This window comes from Cupressus sempervirens, chromosome 2 (assembly GCF_028749045.1).
Source record: "Cupressus sempervirens isolate cs-2001-9-10 chromosome 2, ASM2874904v1, whole genome shotgun sequence".
In the NCBI taxonomy this organism is placed as follows: domain Eukaryota; kingdom Viridiplantae; phylum Streptophyta; class Pinopsida; order Cupressales; family Cupressaceae; genus Cupressus; species Cupressus sempervirens.
The window spans coordinates 394,515,298-394,530,381 of record NC_143119.1 but is presented as its reverse complement, the minus strand read 5'-3'; the positions used below and the strand labels follow the sequence as shown (position 1 = coordinate 394,530,381).

The window sequence follows — 15,084 nt, the reverse complement described above, 5'->3', positions numbered from 1 at the left end:
TTATAAAATTATATAAGATATAGATAAAATTATATAAATTTTTTTTTAAAGAATTAAATTGATTAATTTTAATTATTAAATTGTTTGATATATCTTGTTTAAGCGATAAATTCATCCAATTGAAGAAGGTGGATTATATTCTTAAGCTTAAATCTAATGCATAAAAATAAATAAACATAAATTAATTTAAAAATAACATTTATGCTTTTAAAAAAACCAAACACACTTATAATAAATAAATTGATAATATACCAAGCTAAACTATTTAAACTTTATTAAAATTGATACAAAATTAATATTATGTATTTTAAAGTATAAATTAAAAATATCAATATAGTAAAAATTATATATGTTAAATAAATGTATAATCTAATAAAATTATATATAAAAATAAAAAATAAAAGAAAATATATTAAAAACATTGGTTTAGATATGTAAAAATAAAAATAATTAAATTCTAAATTAAACTTATATATAAATTTAAATTTAAATAAATATGAAATTAAACTATATAAAAATAATTTTTGAAAATTGACAATTTAAAAGAGCTAAAATATCTATATTTGATTAAAATATCTATACAAAAATAAAAATATAGAAAAATAATTATTTAAAAAAAAAGTTTATCCACTTGTCACAAGAAAAGATAAAGTTGCAATTAATGCTTTTGCATTAATAGAAGTGTTTGAGAAAATAGTTGTATTTTTGTATATTTGCATTAATAAGGAGGGGATCGCTTCTCTGGGTAAATTTATGTCCGTCCGCTTCCGGACATGAAATAATATTAATACCCAGAAAATGCAATAGCAGAGAAACAAGGGTTAAGTTCAGTTGAGAAACTAGGGTCGAGATGAAATCTGTGGACGAAGATAGCCCTCTCTTGGCTACTAAACATCGCCATGAATGGCCGCCTACTTCCAATCTTGAAAGAGGTAACAGATATTACCCACTCATTTTATTTCTATTCATCCTTCCTCTGCCCTCTTTCGTTTTCTGCACACTGCCACAACTCTCCATACATCGACAAGTTCTTAGAGAACCTCTCTCCTTCCTCTGATGTTGTACAATTCACTAAATCAATTAATGCCCTCTGTAAATCGGGCAACGCAAACAAAGCTTGGGATTACTTCCACTCAGCCATTTCTAAACACCTTCCTCTCAATGTTGTATCTTTCACTGTCCTTTTGGACGGTCTTGGGAATGACGGCAACCTCCATAGAATTTACCTTCTCCTTGCTGAAATGGAAGAAATGGTCATCCATTCAGATGTCATCACTTATACCACCCTCATAAGGGCTTTGTGCACATCGGGCAGATTTGAGGGAGCACGAGTGTTCTTGGACAAAATGAGGATTAGCCATTGCTATCCTAATGTTGTTACCTACAGCACCCTAATTGATGCTGTCTGCAAGAAAGGTAGGATGGATAAGTCTTTAGTATTGGTAGCTCAAGTGATACAAGATGGCTTTTTGCCAGATACTCTTTTATATAATGGCCTAATCTATGGTCTTTGCAAGGTGGGTAAGGAAGATGGAGCTCTTGGTTTATTAGCTGGAATGAGACGTCCTCACTGTTTTCCAGATATTGTTACATATAACATTCTGATTTAGCACTTCGTTAATATAAAAAGAATAAATGAAGCTCTATCTTTTGTATGCAAAATGATACAAGATGACTATTTCTTAAATCAAGTGAAAAATGAAGCTCTATCTTTTGTATGCAAAATGATACAAGATGGCTATTTCTTAAATCAAGTGACATTTTCTACAGTTATTAATGGAGTTTGCAAAAATGACAAGCTGAACAAGGCTTTGCATTGTTTCCAATACATGTTTCGAAAGGGTTTGCAACCAAATGGTGTTTCGTACAGCTATCTGATGACTCTTTTGTGTGAGAGTAACAGGGCAAGGGAGGCATTCACACTTTTTTCTCATATGGAAGGCAGGGGCTGTCCTCTGAATGTGGTAATGTATAATATTTTTGATACATGCATTCTTCAGGACAGGAAACGTGAGCGTGGCACTTCAAATGCTAGATAAAATGGGAATAAACAGTGTGAAAACTAATGAAGTGACATGCAACATAATCATTGATGGTCTATGTAAAGTGGGTGATCTCGCTAGTGCAAAATTATTAATGAATACGATAAGTGATAAAGGCATGGTTCCTGATGTAATAGCTTACAGCTCTTTGATTAATGGTTATATCAAAATTGGTAAAATGGATGACGCTTTCAAGCTTTTTAAAAGTATGGAAATGATTGATATTATTCCAGATGTTGTAACCTATAGCTCTTTGGTTACCTGTCTATTGTAAACTTGGTGAAATGGATGAGGCTTGGAAGCATTTTAAAAGTATGGAAATGATTGGTATTATTCCAGATGTTGTAACCTATAGCTCTTTGGTTATTTAGCTATTATAAACTTGGTGAAATGGATGAGACTTTGAAGCTTTTTAAAAGTATGGAAACGATTGGCATTACTCCAAATATTATAGTCTATAGCTCTTTGATTAATGGTTATTGTAAACTTGGTGAAACTGATGAGGCTTTGAAGCTTCTTAAAAGTATGGAAATGATTGGCATTACTCCAGATGTTATAGCCTATAGCTCTTTGATTAATGGCTATTGTAAACTTGGTGAAACGGATGAGGCTTTGAAGCTTTTTAAAGGTATGAAAATGATTGGCACTACTCCAGATGTTAAAGCCTATAGCTCTTTGATTAATGGCTATTGTAAACTTGGTGAAATGGATGAGGCTTTGAAGCTTTTTAAAAGTATGGAAATGATTGGCATTACTCCAGATGTTATAGCCTATAGCTCTTTGATTAATGGCTATTGCAAATTCGGTGAAAGGCTTTGAAGCTTTTTAAAAGTATGGAAATGATTGACATTACTCCAGATGTTATAGCCTATAGCTCTTTGATTAATGGCTATTGTAAACTTGGTAAAACGGATGAGGCTTTGAAGCTTTTAAAAATTATAGAAATGATTGGCATTGCTCCAAATGTTGTAACCTATAACATGCTAATTGATGCATAATACAAAGAAGAAAAACTTGATATTGCTTTGTCAATGTTAGATGAAATGAAAGGAAAGGATTTGATTCCAAATGAAATCACATACAACTCATTTATTTGATGCTGTCTACAAAATGCAGAGACACGGTTGTGCTCAAAGTGATAAGACTGTTTAAGACACTGCTGGCTGATCGATGCTGGTCGCATAGAATAATTAAAAGACTTTGCAAATGACAATACTCTTATTATTATTTAAAAGGGGTCGTGGACTCGACAATGACAAAATGTTGAAGTCACTCTTGTATATTTCCTTTCTCATTGTAAAAACTCATCATCGGATCATAAATTTGAGGGTCTTTCTACGATTGGTATGACAAAACTATAAAAACTTGCTTTTGTTCAAGGGCTGCAACATTGGACTATCCGATTTTTATTTTCTTTGGACTATTCTTTTCCATGCTAAAAGATTTTCATTGGTTGCACTGACGTGCAAGTTGAGTATTGCACTTCTAAATAAGTTTTAATCGTTCCATATCTTAATATACAATCTTTCCTCTTCTCCACTTCTACGTTACATATTGTTAAAAGTTTGAATATTTTAAAATATGTTGTTTACCATGCGGTTTTCTCTATTTATTGTATTCTCTAATTTAATCCTCTTTATGCATAATCCACCACATAAACTGTTCTGTATGCGATATAAATTGTTGTTTACGCAAAAAGTTTTTGACAATCTCATAACTGTTCTGGGTTGTCGGGATTGATTTGGGTTCAGTATGTCACATGTCACTTTGACAGCTTAACATTGAACTTTATCATTTCCCTAAGCAGCCTCACCATGGCTTTCGATTCAAAATGATGTCTTCTTTTCTGGTTTAACCTCTTCTGTTTATCCAGATGATGATGTTTGAAGCTGAGGTGTGCAGTATCAAGCCACGGGTGAAGGAGGGTTTGACTTGCAGTAAATCTTTTATCTGGTTCAAAATGTAACAGGGGAACAAGGAAATCACCAATATCATTAGCTTGAAATTTGCTGCAAATCCCATCAAGTATTCGTAAGAAACATTTATGCCCAATTGTAGGATTTATTTGGTACAATATTTTCGTTTTGGAAGTTCTGAAGAATATAGTAACAAACATATTGTCTGTTAAAACTGTAGTGAGGCTTAAAGCATGATATATAACGAGGCTTTTGATGAATTGTTTTCAAATTTAAACTAGGTTACCAAAAGTTTCTTAATTATGGGTGTATAAAATGAAATTACAAAGAGGATTTGAAAAGTAGTTTACCAAAAGTTTATTAGTTGTGGGTGTAGAAAATGGCATTACAAAGAGGATTTGAAAAGTCTATATCAGATATTAGATTTTTATGATGAGAACTATTTTTTATTAGAATTGATTTGAGCATTTTCAGTATTATTAATTTCAGTTTCAATAATGCACAGTGGATATTATTGACTAATGTCATAAGTCTCAGCTAATTCATTGGTAGCATCCAAGCTGAGATTTGCAACAGTGAATATTTATTGTTTACAAATACAATTTCTCTGTGCTGGAAGAATGATTTTATCAATTTCTTCAAAAATATAAATTGTTGATACAAAACAGTTTAAACTTGATTTTGCTGTCCTCTTTCATTTGACAGCTAGTTACGCCTAAGGCGTATCCTCTTTGAAGTTTAAAACTTCTTCAAAGTGCATCTATGGTCAAAAGTTCACCAGAAACCAGTGCAAGTCAATTCAAGTTAATCTGACCGTCCATCAATTCAATCTAGCTTTCTAAAGGGCCACATATATGGTATGGCTTTGGTGATAAGTTTTTATTTGGCAGATGAGATTTTATGGCAGTTTTACAAAGAAATTGTGAATTCTGTGCCTGGGGTTTTAGATTGAAATCGTTTGCAGTCAATATAATTTTCTAAAATAGAATTACAAATTTTGAGAGCCAACTTAATTAGTCATTTTCGGTTTTGATTTTATTTTTGATCTTTAAGAAGTCTGAAATTGCACTTGACTAGATTCTGCTGAAGAAATGGGTTAGATTTTGCTTATGCTTGTGCTAAGCATCCATTTTTTTTTCCATATTTACGGCATGTTACAATTCTGGGGAATTTTTAGGAATGAACTTCAAAAAAACCAAAAAATAAAAAAAAATAAAACATAGAATTATCCAAAATTCTTGCATGTTTTCGGAAAAGTGAAAATATAATTGTTTTATGCATAGCCTATTATCATTAAATGATAGATGGTCCTAACCATTGAATAATGAACTTTATGGAGGTTCAAGGCAACTATTTAGCATGAGTCATTTTAGAATCTAATAGGCCTCTATTTCTATTGAAGACATAATATTGTCTCACCATATTTTAAAAAAAAAAATATACTTCAAAATTATTTTATATTATTTTTAAAACTTTATAATTATATTTGTTCTAATTAAATAAATATAAGAATTAAAGAATAATAAATATTTCAAAGAGAAATACATAATAAATTGAATATAATAAAAATAAAATTGAAAAATAATATAATTAAATATTGAAAAACAAAACCTTAAAGCAAATTTCAATGGTTCAAATCATCACAACTATTTCAAATAACTTTATGATTTAATTCAAATATCGCATGTATATAAATTTTATGGTAACAATGTAGTATTTTAAATGTTAATTCTTGAGTTTTCTTTCACTACAAATTTGATTCTTGAGTTTCCCTTCACTACTTCTACAAGTTTATAACTTCTTCTAATTTAAAAATCTCTACAAAATTCTTGTACCTTACTAACAATTAATTCAAAGAAGACATAAATGAGTCCAAAAAATATAATAGTTATATTTGTACATTGTTGCATTTTGCCCCCATTTTCCATTGCAATTGTAAAAGTTGAAATGCAAATAGTGCAAGGGTGGAAGACAAAATGCACCTAGCATAAGTTTTTTTTTTTTGGTGTAAACATAAAAGTACATCCAAGTAAGTAGCATAGGGCCTTTCATGTTTGAGATGACTATTTGTTTGCTTAATAACATAGTGGATTTTCGTTTTAATGTGATTATACAGTAGGAACTTTGATATGTTGTGAATTGAATAAAATATAAATAATTGATAAGCTTTGAGTAATTAAAGGTTCATTGCAATTGGTAAGAAATAGTGCTTGTCTTGATGAACATCTTTGGGAGATTGTGCAATAGATAAAGTTCCTTAGAGTTTAATCAATTCTTAATTTTTATAAATGATACTTAAGCCATTTGAAAGCAAATATACTTAAGCATTTAGAAGCAGTGTAATTTTTAGTGTATTATTGCATAGTAAACTATTTTAAAAATGAAATCATAAAATTGTAAAGGGAACCTTGTCAAACATTGGTATAATAATAAAATTGCAAAGGGAAGCCTATCAAAAATTTCCAAAGAATCAATTTATCACTAATCACATTATCCATCCAAGAAAAAGGGTCAAACTCTTGGTAAATCAACCTTATAACAAATTGTATCACAAGAAACCCCTAATGCTACTATCGAAATACCTAAATTGAACAAAGCCACAAATGGCGGATGAGAAATTGTGACATGTAGAAAGCACAAGCAAGTCCAATAATGCCTAGTGGTCCTACTATTAAGCGCAATGAAATCTCTAAGCATAGTTCAACCATCCCATTGGATCATAGATGCAAATACAATGAATTAACTATTCATCCCCTCTCACATAGGAAACCCAAGTTCATTTCTGATGCAAATAAAATCTTGATCGAAAATAAGTTGAGCACACATATCCCAAAACTAGATCTTTGTCCCCCGATCTCTAATTATAAGCCCACTTACAAATCTCCTTATTGTGTTAACCTACATATACAACAACCACAAAACCCTAGGCACCTGACACATTTGGTCAACACATTCAAACAAAGAGGAATCCTAAACCTCGGTACAAACCAGGAAGAGATTAATAATAATGATGCTTTTGAAGGGTTATGGCACCATTATAAACTCACAACCTGCTTGCAAGATGGTGTAATTTAGGATCCCTAATGAACAATATTGTAGTCTGGATGAGGGTGTCTTTCCTTGATTAAGTAAACTTATGTTCTATGAAGGATTTACTATCAAGTTTATAAATTGGAAGCCAAATTTTTCTCTCAGCCTCTTCGACTTGGTTTAAAATCCCTAGATGGATTTTTGATCCATAATTTACCAATATAACTCATACATAGTAAGATATTGATGAAAAAGGAGACATGCTAGGAGGACAAATATGCATTGAAGGAAATTATATGGATTCAACAAATGTAAAATTACTAAGAAATATCAAAATGAATGTTAAACAACTTAATCAAACAAATTTATCACCAATTAATCCATATACCATCTTAATCTCAAAATTCATGAAGGATGTATTGAGAACAATATTGTAATAATTAAGAAAAATGAATTTGGTAATGCAGAAGATATTGAATATTTTAACTATACAACTAAAACCTCTACCCAATTTTAGACTATCCATATGATTCCTAACATACAACTGATAAGCCTTCACTCAAAACCCTTCTATAGAGTACACACAACCCTCAGAATTGACCAACAAATTCTGAGGACCCAATCACTCATAACCCCCTTGTGCCTCTAATTAACTTGGATATTGAAGAAGGTGAAATTCAAGAAGATCCCATTTCTACCCCACCTCAAAACCAATAGATATGGATATGCACATGTGTATTCATTGATCTATTCCTATAACCCAAACCTTGCTATAACTTTCACCGTTCTAGCTCTTAAGGATTTTAAGAGATTTCAAATCATGAGTGAAGATGGTTTCTCTATTCATGACATAGAAAATACTATTGAAAAGGTACGTAAAGAGATATTATAAAATGTTATAGTTTGTGTTCTAAGGGGACTTCTTATATCTAACTCTCAAGAACCCCTGACTCTATTAACACACAAATTTCAGCCCTACCACTTCGAACCATAAATTGTTAGATGTCACATTGTCTGACTACCATAGAAAATATCATCTCTCAAGAAGAAATAGTCCAAAATTTGTAATTAAATATAGGTATCCTAGATAATATGATGGATGACATGGCCTCTATACATGAGGAATTCAGAGATGAATTGTTGTGCTAGCACAAACTAAAAGAACAAGATTGCAACTATAATAATACTATTGATGAAACTTGTTCCCATCTTGAGCCATCCAACTTTGATATGGTGGCCATAATTGATCCTAATCCATCCAATTCAGATATTACCTATAATATTATGGAAATCTCACATGAACCTTCATTTGAAGCTAATATGGTTATGTAACCCTAGAAGATCACTCAAAATAATTTGGGGAAGATCACTTCTATGCCTTTTATAAGAAAATTAATCAGAAACCAAATGAGAATGATGAATTAATTTGAGAGGAAGATGAGCCCAATTATTTGAACAACTGCAACTCTAGGGATAAATTTAGTATTGTTTTTACTGAAAATGGAGTTGACTACCTAGATTGTGGGAAGTCTTTGAAAATGTTCGGTTGGAAATTTTTTTCTCAAGTACTCCTCATTTTAATGATGAATCACTATGTGTGATCTAAAATATTGAGGATAAAATTATGCACACAATCAAACCAAAAAATTGAATTCCAAAAGAAATTAGTAGTTGAACTAAGAAGAATTGACGGTGAAGTTGAAAACCAAGTTAAAGTTATGTCTTTACTCCATGTAGGGAAGGGGAAGTTCATTCCCATAACCCAATGAGACTCACCATGTGGAATGCTAGGGGCTTAAAAACTCCTAACAAACAACACTTGTTAAAGTATAATTTGAATTTAATGAAATTTGATATAATTTTAACTCATGAAACTAATTTAAATAATGAAGAAATTTTCAAATTCAGTAGAAACTAGGAATATGGAAATTAGAGAGCATTCAATGCTAGGGGCTTAAACACTCCTAACAAACAACACTTGCTAAAGTCTAATTTGAATTTAATGAAATCTGATATAATTTTAACTCATGAAACTAATTTAAATAATGAAGAAATTTTCAAATTTAGTAGAAACTAGGAATATGGAAATTAGAGAGCATTCATGTAGAGGTAGCATACATAGGTTTATGCCTTCTCTAGGACTCTAGAAAAGTCAAATTTGAAATTGAAAATAAAAACTCCACTTGAACAGTGTTAGAAATAATAGGTACTGGGAGAGGGGGGGGGGGGGGGGGGGGGGGTGTAGGGTGGTTTGAATCGATACTATAAAATCTTCACCTATTCAAACTTGTAACATTAGCCTTGCAACACATAAACCTTTAAGCATGACAAATTAGATAATTGATATTTAAAGTAAATAAGTCGAGGATAGTAAATCATGCATCCACACATTTGACACAATGATTTTTGTCTTGTAGAAACCCTTGGTTAGAGGGGAAAATTGTGATGGGGATGACACCCATAACTTTTCACTGGAGCAGAAACAGTTTCCCTGGTAAGAGCTACAAATTGTCAATTTCTAAGTGACTCATCATGTTAGGAGTGATCGATACATTGTTAGATGTATCTAAAAGTTCTATCATGAACTACCTTGTTAAAGGTTTTATCTCACTATTACAGTGTTCACACTTGTATGAGATTTACATATAAGTCTTGTCAATAACTACCTTGCTTGAAGGGTTTTACAAAACTTGTTGAAAATGTTAGGAATACAACAAGAAAATGACTTTTAATTCACACTCTTCAAATTTTGATTAGATCCATTAAGCTTTGTACTTGTCCGCTCAATGATCATGTATTCTCTCTGCAACTGTATCTTTCATCGCAACTCAATCCGATCAATAATTTAGGATGAAAGCATCTCTTTCAACAACTTGTCCTTTAACACAACTAAGTCCTTATAAAGTTTCAATTCCCTCCAAAGTTTCCCTTGCAATTCATAACTAACTTGAACAATCTCAAAACTTTGACCAGTTTGGTTAGATTTGGAACTTTATGTCATTCCCTAAGTAGAGTAGTTCTTCATTTTTACTCGCTAAACTATCCTTGAATTCATAAAAAGAATATTTTCACTATTCCCCATTAACTATTTCAATTGACTCTTTAGTCTATGTATTGCATTTTCTATTTTTGTCTATATTCAATGAATCTAACTCCTTTATTGATCAAACCTATATATAGTTAATCTATTATCCTTTACCACTTGACCCTTCATATGTTGGTTTTTAACCTATTGGTTTGTTTACTGATAATGTTGTTCAACAATTTCCTTAATGATTTCATTTCATCGTTGGGTATATCAGTTTACCTATTGTACATACATGTTTACCTGTTGGTTAAACCTTCACACATATGTAGTGGTTTTTCCAATAATTACAACCATACCTTCCAAAATCATAATCAATGACAATATTCTACTTCTACAATCGATAGTCTCTGACTTTGGCATTAATGGAAAAAATATGTGAAAATTTCAAAATGTGCATACAACAATACTCTATCCTTTCAACTATATATATCACTTCTCACACTTCATAATAATCAATTTACTTCACTTGTCTTACTACATATATCCCATATACATAACACACTACTCCCCCTTAGTGCATATTTCTCCCTCTTTTTTTGGCAACAATCCCAAGACTATAAGCAAAAATGTTATGTACAAGGGTTCTTATTACTCATAGTTTGTCAAACACAAACTTGAAGTTCTCCTTTACACTGGCCAATAAGTGCTCCCATAACTCTTTTAGTGTCTTTAGTGTAACGAGTTGACCATTTAGGTCAAATGCAAGGCTAAAAGAAAACACCTATGTCACCTTTTATAAAGAAAAATGACCACATAATGCAAATTATTCAACTTAAATGACATAAAAGTGATATTTGTGTTAAGAATTTTAAGATGATGCAAACTAATAAAATTTGTAAAATTGAAAAATTTTTATGCCCATAAAATTTTAAATTTTTTTGACAAAGCATTTATTCATTTTAAATTTTTTTGAAGTCCTTTTTCAACTGCGAAAAATATAGGGTGTAGCTCCTGTGAAACAAGTATATGCAAATATTAGGTTTTTTTAATCTTGATTCCAAAACATGTTATAGATGACATGTATAGCTAGTGAACAAAAAGAAATATTGGTTTTTGATGTATATTTTCTTTATTATAAGCATTCAAGGTTGATCTTATCATAAATCAACAATTTTTTTTCTTCCGTCAAAACTTCCCTATCAAATCTAGATATTTTTGAAAGAAAATTACATATTCTTGAAGATGACTCTCTCTTCTAGTGCTAAATATTTTTTAATATGATCTACTATTTTTTTCCTTTTTTGAAGTTGCATCTTTTCGAATGTTAAAATATCTACTTATAATATTTTAAAATTATAAAATATTATAACTAATCAAAATCCTATGAAATTTATATAATGATGATATCAATTCCAAGATCTATAAAAGAGTATTTTTGGTTTTTGAAAAAAGTTGAGTTTGGATAAAGAAATGAGATTTAACCAAAATAGGTTTAGAGGTCCTAAAAGGTGACACCGATCTTTTCTTTTACTAGCAAGTTCTTCCATGTCATCCATGGTGCTCACTTAGGTGTACCTACTAATTCTTCAACTTTCTTAGAATATACATCCATGGTTTCCATGTGTGGAATTAAAAGACCTTGTAACTCCAAAAATGTCATTCTAATATTGTCTACCTCTTCCTTCAACTCTCATTCTCTAAATTTTGGTTTCCCCATCTTTGGTGTGTGTTCCATCATGGAACTATTCAAGGGATCCAATTGACTCACATGTGTAGCCAATTCAACTTCAACCTTTGCAAGTCGAGCCTTATTTTCTTCAGAAAAATTTGATAAAATATATTTCATGATAAAAATCATCCCATCTTCCATTAAGCCTTAAGCTCCTTAAGAAAATCAAATAATGAAACTTTAATCAATGCAATCTTTTGTAATAGTTTTTCCATCATCTCTCTTAGCCATTTTAGCTTTTGAGTCATGTTCAGAGTTGTTGATTACATTAACTAGTGTTTTAAGTTGATAAATCAATGACTTATCTTCAACAATTTGGACCTCTGGAATTATTTCTAAAAGTAATGTAATGGTTTTCCTTAACACTCTCTTCTTTTTCTTCCTCCTCTTTTCTTTCTCCCTTTCAACATTTTGTTCCATTTTTTGAGAATAAAGTATATTTTCCTTGTATTTTATCTTTTTTGAATCCTTCTTTAGTATTTTGAATTCCAGATCATCCTCATCATCTCACTCTTCATCTACTTCATCATCTTTATATGTTCTCTTCCTCTTCTTTTCTACATCAGGATCCTTTGTTATTTCATTAGAACTACTAGGGGTGTTATCCTTTGTGATTACCTCTTCACTTTTAGGTTTTCCACTCTATTTTTTCCTTTCTCTTCTTTTATCTCCTTTTTCCTTTCTTCTTTCTCTTTTCTATCAATCATGTCACCTTCTATCTCTACTAGGATCTTTTGTGTTTTTATTGGTTGGGACATTCTCAGTTTTTTCACCAATCTATGTATGGCTAGTACTTGTGTCCTTTTCTATCTCTTACATTTCTCCTTGTTCTTGTTGTTGCTCAACTCATTGTTATGTATTCCCATCATTTGCATCAACTGGTATCATTTTGTTTCTTATTGGTGTCTTGTTTTTGTTCAATGACCTACTTTGTTGTGTACTATGGTAGCTCATTTGTTTCCATTGGTTGTTCATTGACCTATGCCACTTATTCCTCTTTTTAATTCTTTGTGGTTTCATCACCCTTATTGAATTTTGTATCAAAAAAATCAAATTGTTTCTCAATTGGATTTACTTCTAATGGTGATTGCAATGAAATTTATTCAATTTCAATTACATTAGTTGTAGTGGGGAATATGGAGAAGAAGTATTATTCTCAATTACCTCATAAACTTGATCTCTTGTTAGATCAATATGAATGACATCCTTTTGATTATAACTTGACATGTCTCTAACTAGTTCGCTGACATTAAAAGTATCATCAACCTATATTATTCCTTCTACATCTTGTAGTTGTGGTTGATCAATATTACATATCCTTTCCCAAATGAAAACAAGCTCATTCTCCACTACTTTTTCAATATCTACTAATAATTTTGTAGTTATACTTTTATGGCTAAACATGTCTTTATACTTCTCCATTGCTTCATCTATTTTATTAATTGTCATTTATGGCATGGTGTACATTAAAGTTATCTCCCTTTTTTCTTGTTCATGTTGATATGCAGACTCCATCTTATAGTTGATGCACTGAGTAACTCATCTAGTAAATGACCTCTAAGTTCATTAGGATATCTCCTAAATTTGTGAAAATGAAATGCAATAACATCTTTATTTACCTTTGTATCATCATTGGATATTCTTTAAAATTTGCAATCACCGCATTCCCAACAAATCCTTAACTCCTTACTCCTTTATCAACTTCAATAGTTGTCTTTGGTTTTATGACCTTGTGTTTTCCATATTTCCAAATGTTAGTAATTTCCTTTTGAGAATAAGTTCTCTCTATATCTTTTTTGGACTTATTCTTTCTTCTTCCACTAGGTGATTGTTTAGTTTGACTTCTTTTCCTTCTCTTCTAATATGTTCTTATTTTTCAATCTCAATATTTTCTAACACAACTATTTTTCCTTATTCTATTTCTTCATCTTCTTCTAGGCTAGATGCAAGTTTCTTCCATGTCATCCAACATTGTTGTTCTTATCTTGTCTTTCACTTCCTTCAACTCACATTATCTGAATGCCAGTTTCCTCATCTTTGTTATGTGTTCCATCATGGAACTATTCAAGGGGTCCAATTGAATCACAAGTGTAACCAATTTAGCTTTGATCTCTACATGGAAACCTTAATATCTTCAATGAAATTTGATAAAATACATGTCATGATAAAAATATTTCCATCTTCCACTAAGCCTTAAGCTCCTTAACCAACTCAAATAATGAAAATTTAATCAATTGTGCAATCTTTTGCAATAGTTTTTCCATCATCTCTTTCTCTGACTTCTTTTTAGCTATCTTAGCCATTTTAGCTTCCAAGTCATGACCAGAGTTGTTGATTGCATCAACTAGTGTCTTAATTTGATCAATCAATGGCTCATCTTCATCAATTTGTACCCCTAGAATTAAGTTAGAAAGTAATGTAATGGTTTTCTTAAAATCTCTCTTATTTTTCTTCTTCCTCTTTGCTCTATCTCTTTCAACATTTTCTACTAGTTTTTGAGAATAAAGTATCTTTTCCTTGTATTTAATATTCTTTGGATCCTTCCTCAGTATTTCAAATTCAAGATCATCTCATCATCTTCCTCTTCATCTTCTTCATCATTTTCCTCTATTCTCTTCCTCTTCTTTTGTGCATTAGGATCCTTTGTTATTGCTTGAGAACTATTAGGAGTGTTCTCATTTGTGATTTCCTCTTCACTTTTAGGTCTTTCCACTTAATTTTTTCCTTTCTCTCTACTTTTCTACTTTTTACTTTTTACCTTTTCTTTTCTTTCAGTAGTGTCATCTTGTGTCTCTTCTGGGACCTATTATGTAGTTAATGCAGGAACATCTTGGGTTGCCTTGTAATCTTGCTCATTTGTTCATTCTGGTAGTTTTAACTGAGTTGTTTAGTGCTAACCAAGCTATCCTATATTAACTGAGTTCTAATAGTGCTTGTCGAGTTGTAGTTATGACTAAGTTCTTCAGTGCTTGCTAAGTTACAGTTCTGACTGAGCTCTTTAGTGCTTGTCGAGTTGTAGTTTTGATCGAGTTCTAGTGTTAACCAAATGTTCTAGTTCTAATCGAGTGTTCCTTTACGTTCCGAGTGAACCTATTGTTTGTTGATGCTTGGGTCCTTCTTTGACTGAGTTTTTTTGTGATTAGTTCTTAGTTTTAACCAACTCATGTATTTAATTTGGATCGTGAATTTAATGATAGGATCTCATCTTGGGATGAGTGCAGACTGTTTTGAGGTTGGCCTTTCTATTTTGTAATGATCTAGAATATTTTGTAAGTCATTTTGGAAAGTATAAGTAGAGGTATTTGGTTTAGTTTAGAAAGAGAAATTAGAGGGAGTCAA

The 15,084-nt window shown here is 31.2% G+C and overlaps 1 pseudogene; it reads left to right on the top strand.

The window, feature by feature from the left end:
* The first annotated feature begins 725 nt into the window (after positions 1-725).
* Positions 726-2,987, top strand: LOC149572798 (uncharacterized; annotated as a pseudogene).
* Positions 2,988-15,084: the final 12,097 nt, after the last annotated feature.